The sequence below is a fragment of the Oratosquilla oratoria genome, chromosome 5, assembly GCF_046742065.1.
Source record: "Oratosquilla oratoria isolate Oo_2021 chromosome 5, ASM4674206v1, whole genome shotgun sequence".
NCBI lineage: Eukaryota > Metazoa > Arthropoda > Malacostraca > Stomatopoda > Squillidae > Oratosquilla > Oratosquilla oratoria.
The window spans coordinates 44,672,070-44,687,562 of record NC_134781.1 but is presented as its reverse complement, the minus strand read 5'-3'; the positions used below and the strand labels follow the sequence as shown (position 1 = coordinate 44,687,562).

At 40.7% G+C, this 15,493-nt stretch overlaps 1 protein-coding gene and 1 pseudogene across 1 annotated transcript in view; both read left to right on the top strand.

Moving 5' to 3' along the window:
* Prp18 (pre-mRNA processing factor 18) overlaps positions 1 to 15,493 on the top strand; it is a 67,248-nt gene that overhangs the window by 22,198 nt on the left and 29,557 nt on the right. The window lies entirely within an intron of this gene.
* Positions 9,910 to 11,682, top strand: LOC143025773 (ATP-binding cassette sub-family F member 1 pseudogene; annotated as a pseudogene).

The window sequence follows — 15,493 nt, the reverse complement described above, 5'->3', positions numbered from 1 at the left end:
CCAGCCTTGGCCACCGGCTCTACGCAGATGGCACTGATCCCCAAGAGGAGCTACGTCTGCCTTGGGGAGTACCACAATCCTTTTTCTCAACATGCAATATTACGTTTTTTCTGCACCGAGGGGTGATTTTCCAGCGATCACCCCTCTTCTACTTTTAGCCGGAGACGTAGAGAACAATCCTGGGCCCACCACAAAATACACATGCCCAACATGCTCTAAACCCATAACTTCGAGCAGACAGACAAAGGGCTCAGTTCAGTGCAATATGTGCAAAAACTGGGCCCACCTCACTTGTACAACACTTGCTGACACAAACCAATACACAAACACTTGGACATGTTCTACCTGCCCTCCAGTAACCCCACTCCCACCTCCCCAACCACAGCCAGCACCCTTACCCACTCCCAATTTCCCTTTGCCCTTATCCCCAATTAGTACTCCCCTTCCTTTGTCCCCAATCTCTCCTTTCCCCCCTCTAACCCAGATCCTATACCTTCCCCATTAACACCCCAACCTCAACCCCAAACGGCAACATACAACACATACAAAACACACAACATCAACATATTACAACACAACATTGACGGTATTAACACGAAAAAAACATGAACTCGAACACTTTCTTAAACAACACAACATACACATTGCAATTATACAAGAAACCAAACTAAGACACTCACACAAAACACCATCATTTCATAATTACACCACCATCAGACAAGACCGGACCGATGGCAATGGTGGTGGACTCATCACCCTGTTCCACCACTCCATCTGTTTTGTGGACACAAGTGCCACAACCAAAATTCTCCTCCCTACCACAGATAACACTACAGAAATCCAATCCATTCGAATCCGCACAGGCAACAAATCAACACTGACAATAGTTAACATGTACATTCCCCCCAATCATCCCCCACAGTTCCAAACACCTTCAGACCTCAATTTAGCCAACTAGCCTCAATCCCCAACCTGATCATGGGTGGTGACTTCAACGCCAAGTCGTCTGCCTGGTATGTTGACAACCCTGAGACAGACAGAGGGCTTGATATACAGACTCAGTTTGACTCATTGACTATCATGAACAACACACATAATCATACACATATCCCACACCAAGCCCTCTACACTCCTTCCTCTCCTGATATCACCTGCTCCCCCTGCCTAACCCCAACAACATCATGGAAAGTGGTCGGAACCCTTGGTTCTGACCACCTTCCAATCATCATCACCACCAAAACAAGATGCACCCCAGTTGGCCACAGACACACATACACCAATTACAAGAGAGCTAACTGGGATGCTTCTACTGAAGAGACAGAACAACATTTTGAAACACTTAACAGTACACCAATCACAAACATAAACAATGCTGTGCACAATTTTAATACAATCATACAAAACACAGACAAGAGATACATCCCTAGAAGCAACAGAAAATCACACAATCCCAAATTCACAACAGAATTCCAAGACCTCATCAGACAACGAGACACACTTAAACACAATACCCCCACACCTATCCCTCAAAACATAGCAGACCAAATACAAACACTAAACACTGTGATTGCCAATAAAATACACGAACAAAAAACACAAAATTGGCAAAACTTTATCAATACACTTGATCACAAAACAAACACCAGCAAATTGTACAAAACACTCAACAGCATTACATTATCCAACAGTAACACAACACGCTCTCACGCAGCAATAATCACAACAACAGACAATCTACCCTCAAACAGACAACAAGCAAACACACTCATAAATAATTTTGCACAGACAAGCCATCTCACTTCTCACCCAGACGACCGACGCACTATTCGACGTAAGAAAGACTTTCCCACAGACTCAGACTATACACCCTTCATAGACAGTCAGACAAAACACATAATACATAATCTCAAGCACTCATCCGCCTGTGGCCCTGATAACATAAGTAACATCCACCTAAAACACATTGGATCACAAGGTATACACGCACTCACAAACATTGCAAACTACAGCTATTCACACAACACTATACCCGACATCTGGAAGCATGGTAAAATAATCACCATTCCAAAACCGAACAAAGACCCAACAATCCCAACATCACACCGCCTAATCACACTTCCCTGCACCCCCTCTAAAGTCATTGAATGCCTAATACTTAAACTTGTCACACCACATATTCCCCTTGCTGACTCACAACACGGTTTTAGGCCACTACACTCCACAAACACTCTGATAAACCTCACAAAGAATTTTAGATAGCATCGATTCAGATAGGCCCCACCACAGAACACTTCTTGTAACATTAGACATTAGTAAAGCTTTTGATGCTATCCCCCGCCACAACCTAACAAATAAAATATATAACACAGACATGCACAATAACACCAAAAGATGGATGGCCAATTATCTGGCAGGTAGAAATGCTTACGTGTCATATAATGGCCAATCATCGCACATCAGGAACATTAAGAATGGAGTACCACAGGGCTCAGTTCTATCCCCCACGCTCTTTAATCTATACATGCATAACTTACCCACACCAGACACCTCAGAAATACAAATCTCTTCCTACGCAAATGACATAACAATCACATGCACACATTGTAACACAGACAAAGCTGCAGAAATAATCCAGCCATACCTTGATACACTCAACACATGGTTCAACACAAACAGACTCAAAATAGCTCCAACCAAATCTACAGCAACACTTCTCACCAACTGGACAAAAGAACACAAATACATACCTCATCTCTACATCAACAACACTCTAGTACCACACACAAACACACAGAAAATTCTTGGTGTAACATACGATACATCCATGTCTTTCAAACAACACATCACAAACATAAAAAACAAATGCACACCTAGACTTAACGCACTTAAGTCAATCACTGGAACAACATTTGAACAAAACAAAGAAACTAATACAACAATATACAAATAATGCATATGCTCAGTGATGAATTATGTGAGTCCTGCATGGGCTCCTAATCTCAGTGAGACACACCACAACACCCTTCAAATCATACAAAACAAAGCCCTAAAAACAATTACAGGCTGCACAAATACAACACCTACAGACCATTTACACCATGAAACAAAAGTCCTCAAAGTCGAGGACCACCTCGACATGAGAGGCACACAAACACTTGCTGCAGCCACCACAAACACATCACACCCGCTACACTACATAGCAGAACATCCACACACACCAAGAAACATTAAAACAACACCCAAAGACCTGTATCACACACAGATACTCTCTTCTCTACCTCCACAACCACCAAATACCAGCCTCCGGAAACATATTCATTATCATATCACTCACCACTCCATTAACACACTGAAAGACAACACACTGCTGCATGCCAGAACCCCTGATATCCACCCTTCTGAATCCTCTCTCCCACAAAAGGACAGAGTCCACCTGGCCAGACTGCGGTGCGGCCACCACCCAGCACTTCTAAGCTACCAGAAGAGGCTGGATGACAGCAATGTGAACAGCTGCCCAGGATACACTTCACCCCATACCATACAACACACAATGGAAGACTGCATTATACACAATCATGCATGCAAACAACACAACATACACTCTATAAAGGATTTGTGGGAAAACCCAGTTTCGGCTGTGGCATTCCCTGGGGAGACGGGACTGCTCGGACAGACAGCCTAGGGAACGACAACAACAACAAAAACAACAACACTAAATTGACATACGAACAAAGATTGTTCAAATTGGAACTACAAAACCTGGAACAAAGAAGAGAAAGAGGAGATCTACTAACTACAGAGTTATGAAAGGAATGGAAGACCTAGATAGAGATGATTTATTGAAGTGGGACAAGAGAAACAAAAGGACATGAAAAGAAACTTGAAAAGGATAGTTATAGAAAAGATCTGAAAAAGAATAGCTTTCCACACAGAGTAAATTGATGAGGCAACAGTGTGTGCAAATATTATTCAAGAATTTATGAAAAAATAATGCTGAAAGATACAAAGATGGGTCACTACAGTACGAGCATAGCTCCCTTCCCATATAATACAACTAGGTATATACAGTCTCCTCTTAGCATCCATTCCAAATGTAAATTTCTCAATACATTTTATAATCTTTCAAGGCATTTACTCGCTTCTCTCAGTCTACATTCTACCTCTACCTCCACTCCTCTCTTTCTCACCACATTCGCACCCAAGTATCAAAAACTATCTGATTCCTCCAGTCTCTCTCCCTTAATACTCACTTCCAGTCTGCTGCCACTTTCTCCCCTTGTACATCTCATCACCTTTTATCCACATTTATCTTCAGCTTCCTTCTTTTGCATAACTTCCCAAACTCTGTAACTAACTTCCTCTGCACCCCCTCTAAAGTCATTGAACGCCTAATACTTAAACTTGTCACACCACATATTCCCCTTGCTGACTCACAACACGGTTTTAGGCCACTACACTCCACAAACACTCTTCTGACAAACCTCACACAAAGAATTTTAGATGGCATCAATTGAGATAGGCCCCACCAAAGAACACTTCTTATAACATTAGACATTAGTAAAGCTTTTGATGCTATCCCCCGCCACAACCTAACAAATAAAATATATAACACAGACATGCACAATAACACCAAAAGATGGATGGCCAATTATCTGGCAGGTAGGAATGCTTACGTGTCATATAATGGCCAATCATCACACATCAGAAACATTAAGAACGGAGTACCACAGGGCTCAGTTCTATCCCCCACACTATGTAATCTATACATGCATGACTCACCCACGCCAGACACCTCAGAAATACAAATCTCTTCCTACGCAAATGACATAACAATCACATACACACATCGTAACACAGACAAAGCTGCAGAAATAATCCAGCCATACCTTGACACACTCAACACATGGTTCATCACAAACAGACTCAAAATAGCTCCAACCAAATCTACAGCAACACTTCTCACCAACTGGACAAAAGAACACAAATACATACCTCATCTCTACATCAACAACACTCTAATACCACACACAAACACACCGAAAATTCTTGGTGTAACATATGATACATCCATGTCTTTCAAACAACACATCACAAACATAAAAAACAAATGCACACCCAGACTTAACGCACTTAAGTCAATCACTGGAACAACATTTGGACAAAACAAAGAAACTAATATAACAATATACAAACAATGCATACACTCAGTGTTGAATTATGCGAGTCCTGCATGGGCTCCTAATCTCAGTGAGACACACCACATCACCCTTCAAATCATACAAAACAAAGCCCTAAAAACAATTACAGGCTGCACAAATACAACACCTACAGACCATTTACACCATGAAACAAAAGTCCTCAAAGTCGAGGACCACCTCGACATGAGAGGCACACAAACACTTGCCGCAGCCACCACAAACACATTACACCCGCTACACTACATAGCGGAACACCCACACACACCAAGAAACATTAAAACAACACCCAAAGACCTATATCACGCACAGATACTCTCTTCTCTTCCTCCACAACCACCAAATACCAGCCTCCGGAAACATATTCATAATCATATCACTCACCGCTCCATTAACACACTGAAAGACAACACACTGCTGCATGCCAGACCCCCTGATATCCACCCTTCTGAATCCTCTCTCCCACGAAAGGACAGAGTCCACTTGGCCAGACTGCGGTGCGGTCACCACCCAGCACTTCTAAGCTACCAGAAGAGGCTGGATGACCGCGTTGTGAACAGCTGCCCAGGATGTAACACTTCACCCCATACCATACAACACATAATGGAAGACTGCATTATACACAATCATGCACGCAAACAACACAACATACACTCTATAAAGGATTTGTGGGAAAACCCAGTTTCGGCTATGGCATTCCTTGGGGAGACGGGACTGCTCGGACAGACAGTCTAGGGAACGACAACAACAACAACAACAACTTCCTGAATCCCTCCTCTGATCCTGCTACAAGCACTGTGTCATCCGCACACAACAGCTGGCTTATCTCCCATTTTTCTCCATTTTCTTTAACCATCTCCAATCTCTGACCCACTACCCTTGCATTTACCTCCGGCACCACCCCATCCATGTATAAATTGAACAGCCAGGGCAACATATACATCCCTGACAAAGTCCCACCTTTACCTCAAACCACTCACTCTCTCCATTTCTAATCCTAACACATGTTCTACTATTGTAAAAACTCTTGCTTGCTCTTAACAGCTTTCTTCCTATCCCATATATCTGCAGTACCTTCCACAGTGCCTTCCTGTCTACCCTGTCATAAGCCTTTTCCAAATCCATAAAAGTTCAAAAAACATCCTTACCTTTTCCTATAGCTTTCTCACATATCTGTCTTACCACAAAAATCTAATCTACACAACCCCTGCCTGTCCTAAATCCACACTGTTCCTCACCAATTACTCCCTCTGTTCCTCTTCTAATCCTCTCAATCAAGAGCCTCCCATAAGCTTTTCCAACTACACTTAACCCCTTCCATACGGTGCCGCACACGTAGGCGTCATGAGGAGCAAGTGGATTCGCGACGCTGCCATATCGGCGTCTTGATTATATTTATTGTAGTCGCCCCTGTGTTTTTACATTCTCCCAAATGCGCCCTGAATCCCATTCTCTGTGGTTTTCAAAATTCGCGGGTGAAAGAGAGAACGATCGATATAAGCGGTGACTATATTTTATGATGCGAATATTATTACGTTACGTCATACGGCTGGCATTGGCTGCTGCCCGCGAGATTTAAGTCCCGTACTGAAGTGGTTAAGAAGCTGATCCCTCTGAAACTACTACACTCACAATTGTCCCCTTTTCCCTTGTAGAGTGGAACTCTACAGGCACTCCTCCAGTCCTCCGGCACTCTACCCTCTCTCCAGCAAACATTAAATAACCTCACCAGCCAGTCCACCATCACTGTACCTCCTTTTTTTAGACATTCTGCATGACATCCATCCAATCCAGGTGCCTTACCTGCTCTCATCATCTTAACAGCTGCTTTCACTTCATCTTTCCTTATTTCTCCTCCATTTTCATCACTCATCACGCTCATTTTCTGAACGCTTTCCACTGCAACTACCTTTCCCTTCCTATCCTCCTTCACATTTAGCAACTCCCTAAAATACTCTGCCCATCTTCCTCTCACTGCTTTCTCTTCCATTATCATCTCTCCATCTGCACCTTTTACCTTTTTTCTCTACCTGATTTGCCTCCTCTTCCTCTCTTAATTTCTTTCCAGAACTTCTTTTTATTACTTTCAAAATTTTCTGTCATACTCGTACCCCATTTCACATCTGCTCTCCTCTTTGCCTTCTTTATCTTATGCTTTACTTCTCTTTTCTTTGTACCTCTCATATGATTCCCTTGTCCTATTTTGTAACCAATCTGTGAAAGCTTGGTTCTTTTCTTCTACACCTTTGCTTCCTCATCCCACCACTCACTACCCTTCCTTCTATTTCCTCCCATCCTCCTTGTTCCACACACCATCTTTGCACACCTTATAACTCCCTCCTTGAACCATCCCCATTCCTCCTCCACTCCTAGTTTTACTTTATCCTTCAATCCCTCTCACTCCTGTCTCAGCTTCTTCTTGTACTTCTCCTTTTCTTTTTCATTTAAGCAGTTCACTCTAAGCACCTCCCTACCTTTTGTCCTTTTCCTCTTTCTTCATCTATCCTCCACTCTCAACTTACCTTTCACCAAAAAATGATCTGCTATTCCCCTACTCTCTCCCCTTAGAACATGTACATCCTTAACTCTTCCTACTGTACTTGTGGTTACCACAGTGTAATCCATTAATGCTCCATCTGCCACCATTCCATCCACCACCCTCTCCCATCCACCACCCTCTCCCATCTGTACTTATGCTTGACTTTCTTCCTAAACACTGTATTTGCTATCATCAACTCTCAAGACACATCACCATTAACTCTACTCCAATTTTTTCCTGGAACTCCACACTTTCCAACCACTCTGTCTATTGGTTCATTTCCCACCTTAGCATTAAGGTCTCCCAATACAACTACATTGACATTTCTCCCTAATCCCTCTATGCACTCATTTAAATCCATCCAAAAATCCTCCCTTTCCTCCACACTCTCTTCACTACCAGGCCCATATGCACTTACAAAGACCCACATCTCCCTTCCCAGTTTCACCTTCATCCACATTAACCTTGAAGAAACCTCCCTCCACTCCACTACATGCTTGCCTATCTCTTCACTTACTAGTATAGCCACCCCTTTTCTCCCTCGTCCTCTCTTCACACCTGAGAACTTCCCAACTACACTTCCAAACTCACACTCTCAACTTAGTTTCACTCCCAAACTCACCCTCTCAACTTAGTTTCACTCAATGCCAACACATCCAATTTTCTTCTCACAAACATACTGCCAATCTCTTCCCTTTTATCTGTACTACATCCATGCACATTAATAGACCCAAACCTTAGGTTACTGGTTGGAAAACTCCAAGACCTTCTTATGCCTTTACTTTTTTAGGAATGTCCCCTTTGGGGCTAGAGGGAGAAGGATGCCCAGTCCTAATTTCCATCCTGTTTTTGTTGCCTCTTACGACTCAAGTGGGAATGCTTGGTGGCAGTATTCTTTCCCCCCCACAACAGGGCATAGAGAACACTGTACTGGGCTCTAATGTGATAATAGGAGTTGTTTGCTGGGCATATTTCTATGGGGGTCTTCACTGTGTTGATATGTACATCTGTAACACCTTGCACCTATATTCCATCACTGCAGGAATTTAGAAACAACACTTCACTTAGGATTTTCAGTATTATTATTGCAATTATTATTTATTTATTATTTTCAATGTACAAGTCACTTTGCTTTTTGTTAACCACTGTACCTTTTACTCAATGAAGGAGGATGCCTATCTCAAATTAATCCTTTAAATGGTATTAAAACTTGGATATCTGGTTGCTGCCTGATGATTTTATTCAGCTCTTGGATTTACTTTCAACTTGTTAAAGAGTTAAGAATAGCAGCAAATATCTGTGCAGGTAATGTGCAGTCTCATTCTTTTTTTCAGAAACGGTCCCTTTGAAGATAGAAAAATACTGCTTGCATCTACGCTGCATATATGATCATATGCTTTGCCAAAATTCAAAGCTTCAAACTACAGCCTAATTGGCACAATATATTGTTTTTATTTCATTTTAGTTTGATAAAGTGATTGATAATGAACATGGTATTGTGTACAATGAATATAATGTATTATAATTTTATAATAGGTAGTCAGTACAAACTGTGTGCTTTAGTATTTAATTTATCCTTAAATTTAAATTTTATATCATAGCTAGGGCCTAAAGTACATGTATTTTTACCTCGTATGTTTCAGTTAGTAATCCTATAATATTTGTATTTTACAGTATCCCCTCTCTAAATTGGACTAATTGTGGTGATCTCTAAACCAATTTATCTGAAACTTAACGTAGCTGAGGGATTCCAAATTGGTGCATTACCCTGGCCCCATACTCACTAAAACATTTTTTTTTTTTATTAGGACAGACACATGTATGAAATAGAATATATTGATGAATTACTCACCATAAAGTAATGTGTAGTACCTGTAGTTGAACCAGTGTAAAGTATATATCCAGGTAATTAGATTACACTTGTCACTATTGTAGTCCATTTATGTACAATATACATGTATTGTTAACAGTAAGTACTAGGTACAGACACATACATCAAGTGTGGGTGCAAATTCTTGCCAAAAAAAAAAAAAAAGCTCATAAATCAGACCTCTGTCTGATTTAGCTAGTATCCAGGAGAGGAAAGTCTGATTTAGAGAGGGTTTATTGTATGTATAAATGGGTCGTAAGAAAAAGCCCAGTCATAAGAGAGGATGTGGATCTCGGCAAAAGAAAATGGCAGACTGTGGTCAGGACCATCAGATCGAGGATGATTTACATTGTGAGAACCATGCTGTCTCCATGGACATGCTATCCCTAACAGAGCGGTCATTGATGAATTGCAAGGAGGATATTCGTGTTGAAAATTTTAGTGTATCTGTCAAAGGGAAGGTTCTCCTTGACAGTGCCAGTCTAGTACTAATAAGTGGGAGGAAGTATGGATTAGTGGGCCATAATGGTACTGGTAAGACGACCCTCCTGCGCCACATTGCCAATAGGACTCTCAATGTCCCATCCAGGTTAGATCTTCTCTTCTGCAAACAAGAAGTAGAAGGGAACCAAGATTCAGCTGTTGAGATCCTTCTAAAGTCAGACACTAAGCGATTAGAATTGGAAAGAAAGCGGGACATACTAGAGGCCTGTCTAGAAAAAGAGGATGGAGATGTGGATGTGGAGATCCTTTCCTCTATCTATGAAGAGCTTCATGCAATGGAAGCTGAGAAGGCAGAAGCCAATGCCCGACGGATTCTTGCAGGTCTTGGATTCTCACGAGACCTACAGGATCAGCCAAGTTGCACCTTAAGTGGAGGTTGGAAGATGCGAGCCTCTCTTGCCAGAGTTCTCTATCTCCGACCCACAGTCTTGCTTCTTGATGAGCCAACTAATCATTTAGACCTTAATGCTGCTCTTTGGCTGGATAACTTTTTGCGAGGATGGAAAACAACTCTGTTGCTCGTGTCTCACAACTACACCCTCTTGGAAAATGTGTGCACTGACATCATCCATCTAGAGGACACCAAACTTAACTATTATCGGGGTAACTATACACTCTTTAAGAACATGATGGAGCAGAAACATCATGGCCAAATGATGGCCTGGCGTGGGCAGAGACACAAATTGCAGAAACTGAAAGCTTCTGGAATGTCAGCCCAGAAAGCTGAAGCTAAATTGCTTTTGGCTCAGTATAACCAGCAGAAAGACAGATTCACAGCAGCAGATGATACTGACAGCCCCTGCATCTTTCAACCTTTGAGAAAACCAAAGGAATATGTTGTTGAATTTGCCCTGCCACAGCCCCTAGAATTGGATCCTCCCATATTAGAAGCCAAGGAGGTATGTTTTGCTTATGAAAGTGGTAGAACAGTGTTTAGCAGATGCAATCTGGTAGTGAGCATGAGGTCAAAAATTGCTATTTTAGGCCCCAATGGAGTTGGAAAGACAACATTTTTGAAGCTGTTGAAAGGAGACCTCCAGCCAACAGATGGAGAGGTAGAGAAAAACAGACAGTTAAGGATAGGTTGGTTTGATCAGCACTCGGGTGAACAGCTTCCAAGCAGTCTATGTGCTGTGGAGTACCTAATGGCAAACTTTAAGGTTTCTTATGAGGCAGCATGTGCCCTCCTTGTTAGTTATGGGTTGCCACGTCATACCCACGAAGAACCACTCTGCTTCCTGTCTGGAGGTCAGAGGGCACGGGTAGCTCTGGCCCAGTTGGCACTAGCTTCGCCTGATGTTCTTCTTATGGATGAACCAACCAACAATCTGGATATTGAAAGTGTGGAAGCAGTAGCTCATGCCCTCAAAGATTTTAGGGGTGGTGTGGTATTGGTCTCTCACAATGAACGTTTGATCACTACAGTTGGCTGCGTACTCTACCAATTAGAAAAAGGTTGCCTACATGCTACACATGGTACACTTCAACAGTATCGTCTTGGTGTTCTAAGGGCTCTTGGTGAGCGTGTACTCTCACCAAGTATTACTGCTCTCCAAGCTACTCAAGGTCTTTGAATGATGGACTGTTGTTGAACAATGAAAAGTATATTCTCAAATCAGTTGCTCATGATATGCTGGTCTTCCAAATGATATTCAGAAAATATGTCTTCATTCACCAGAATTGCAAAGAAAAATTGAAGTCCTCTCAGTGCATTTAAATTTAAACCCCTCTTGAAAATTGTCTACCTCATTACCCATGTTTTTAGATATTCCTTTTTCAGAAACTGGATTCCACTTAAAGACACTCCATCTTCAGGGGATACTCATATACACAATTGAAACTACATCACATTTCACCCCTCACTACTGTGATGCCTTTATCAGTTTTGATTTGAGGAATGCCAGATGATTTGATTAAGCTTAGTCCTGGTCCGTGCACTGAAGAGGTAGAATTTATCAGCATTACCTTGCTATGACAGTGCCTTTACAAATTTTACTTACGCTACCTCCACTTGATCTTATTCACCTTAGGGCAGGTCTTCATGCTAAAGGGATAAAAATATACTTCATGTGTAAACTTACTTCATCATCATTTATAGACATAAGCTTAGTAACTGTACTCATCTCAGAAGCTGTACACTTGAGTTGCACTCACCCACAGAAATCATCATCACCATTAGAATATTGATCACTATTCTGAAAGCCATGCTCTCTCAGTCCTTTCACTTAAGGAATTGTTTACCTCTGCTGTATAAAATTGCCTGGTCACAGCCAGAATGTATTGAATATTGCAGGATTAACCAAGATAGGTCTAACAGTTCACATATGAGAGGGGTTTCTGCCAGCTGAGTAGATTTGCCTGGCAGTAGCCAGATTAATTGTGTTATGTTGCCAATATGTCTGCGGTATTGGCTGCATGTTATTGTGGCAAAGTAGCATGCAGTTGATACTTTAGGGTCTATATGGGGTGCACCTACGGACCAGAGCCACATATAATTTAGTCTGTGATAGAGGAAGACTCTGTTCATAGAGAAATGATGACACTTTTATTATACTATGACTGTCCCTCTATTATGCTGTCCCCCAACCCCTTGTTACTGTCCTGTACCATTTCTCTGAATATTAATTTCTTTGTTTCGCCTATCCTGTGGTGGGGGATAGAATGCTGCCACCAAGTCTTCCCACTTGAATCATGAAAGGCGACAAAAAACGGGATTGGGGTTAGGACTAGGAATCCTGCTACCTGTAGCCCCACAGGGGACATTCCTACAAAAAAAAAGTAAAGGCATAAAAGGGTCTAGAAGTTTTCCAACCAGTACCCTAATGTTTGGGTCTTTTAATGTGTGTGGATGTGGTATAGATGAGAGTAAAAGGGAAGAGATAGGCAGTATGTTTGTGAAAAGATGGATGTGTTGGCTTTGAGTGAAACTAAATTGAAAGGGAGGGGCGAGTGTGAATTTGGGAGTGTAGTTGGGAGGATCTCAGGAGTGAAGAGGGGACGAGGGAGAGAAGGGGTGGCTATACTAGTAAGTGAAGAGATAGGTAAGTGTAACAACTTTTTTTTTACCATCTCATCTATGTAGTTGAAGGCCACTTTCGTTGATCTTAATAAGTTATAAGTCTCTCCAAATAATTTATTGACATGTTTATCAGGTGTCAAGTCACTTGAGATGATTAGTCCCAGGTCCCTTTCTGAATCGACTTTTTTGACTTCTTTGTTTCCAATTTTATATTGACTATACTCTGTTTTTGCTTTTTCCAAATTCCATTATGCTACATTTTTTAATGTTGAAGTTCATCTCACACTCTCTGACTCCATTCCCATATTTTGTTTAGGTCTTCTTGCAGCGATCTGCAATCTTCTTCTGTTCTTTTCTTTAATAATTTGGCACCAGCAAAAAAGTTCATGTAACAATTTACTCCCTCATCCATATCATTTATATATATGGCAAACATTAAAGGAGTCAATACAGAGCCTTGTGGGACACCACTTTTCACATCTTCCCAGTTCAAATTTTTGTCTTTTAAGTACCACTCATTTTTCTCCCAGTTAAGAAATCCTTCATCCATTCCAGCAGTTTACCTTGTATTCCTCCTATCATTTCAATTTTTTTTTTTTTTTTTTTTATGTTACTTTGTTGAATGCCTTCTGCAAATCCAAGAAGGCGCAGTCTGCCCAGCCATCTCTTTCTTGTATTGTCTCAATTAATCTGGAGTAAAAGCAGATTTGGTTTGTGGTGCACGATCTTCCACTTCTAAAGCCAAATTGTTTAGGGTTTATTATTTTATTTTCTTCTCAGTGTTTGGTCCATTTGTTTCTAATGACTTTTTTGCATATTTATGCTACTGTGCTTGTAAGGGATACTAGTCTGAAGTTTTTAGGATCTTCCCTATTACCTCCTTTATACATTGGTATTATGTTTGCATCTTTCCAATCTTGGGATACCTTTCCTTCTTTGAGTGAGAAGTCTATTATCTTGTGTAGTTTATCTGTCAGTTCGTCTATACATTCTTTCAGTATCCAAATTACAATTCCATCTGGTCCATGCGATTTCCTGACATCTAGGTTTTTTATCTGGTCTGTTATTTCTTTTTGTGTTACCTTTATTTCTTTCATTGTGGGTGATCTCTCTTTTTGTCCATCTTCCCAAAATTCTGAGCTCTCAATTGTAAAAACAGACCTGAAATGTCTGATCATAACTTCTGCCATCTCTGTGTCATCTATATATTCTTTATCTCTTTCACTCAATTTCACTTTCGTATTTATCCTTTAGTTTTCATTTATATATCTGTAAAAGAGTTTAGGTTGATCCTTACATTTGTCTGTAATATCTTTTTCATAATTTCTTTCCTGTGTATGTTCACATATTCATTCCTTAGTTTTATATATGTTTGCCATTTGGATGTTTTTTTGTATTTTTTCCATTTTTTCCGGGCTTTGTCTCTCCTGTCTCTAGCCTCACTACACCTTTTATTATACTAACATTTTATATAGATCTCTTATTGTTTCTTTTTTGGTACATATTTGTTTATTCCTTCCTTGTACTTTTCTTTGAATATGTTCCATCTGTCTTCCATCTTTGTTTCCTCTTTAGAGAATTTATCCAGTTTGTGTCTTGGAAATTTTATCTTAGTTTTACAAAATCCGTTTTGTTGTACATTAATCTTCCTTGTCTATGTTTATCATTCCTACCTACATTGTTTTGTTCTTTTAATTCAAACTCTTTTAGTATATGGCCACTCTTTCCAATTGGTGTTTTATACTCCATTTTGTTCACAATATCTGGTTCAGAAGTTAATATTAAGTCTAGTTTCGATGGTTCCTCATTATTTCTAAATCTAGTATTTTCCTTAACCCATTGTGTTGGGGTGTATTCAATGGTCACATCCAGTAGAATGCTGCTCCAAAGTTCATCTCCCCCTTTTACTATAATTTCTTCCCAGATTATATCTTTTGCATTAAAATCGCCCATGATTACTATGTTTCCACCCTCTTTCAGTATCTCGTTTGGCACATTCATTGTGTCTTCCAGTAATTTAGAATGATTGCTATCTGACCACGCATGTGTTTTTGGTGGTACATACACTTATACAAATTTTCTGCTTTTCTTCTTTTTGTTTACAGTTTTGATCATAATTGATTCTACATTGCCTTGGCCTTCAATAATCTTTGTCACATTTAGTCCCTTTTTGGTCAATTCAATATCATGACTCCTCCTCCCTGCTTGTCTGTTCTGTTTTTCACCCAGTGGTTGTATAGGTCATGTCCCACTATGCTTGATGGTAGAGGTCCTTTCAATTTTGTCTCTACTATTCCAATGATGTCAGGTTTTCCATTTCTAGATAGTTATTTAGTTCATTGATTCCAGAGATCATGCCCTTGATA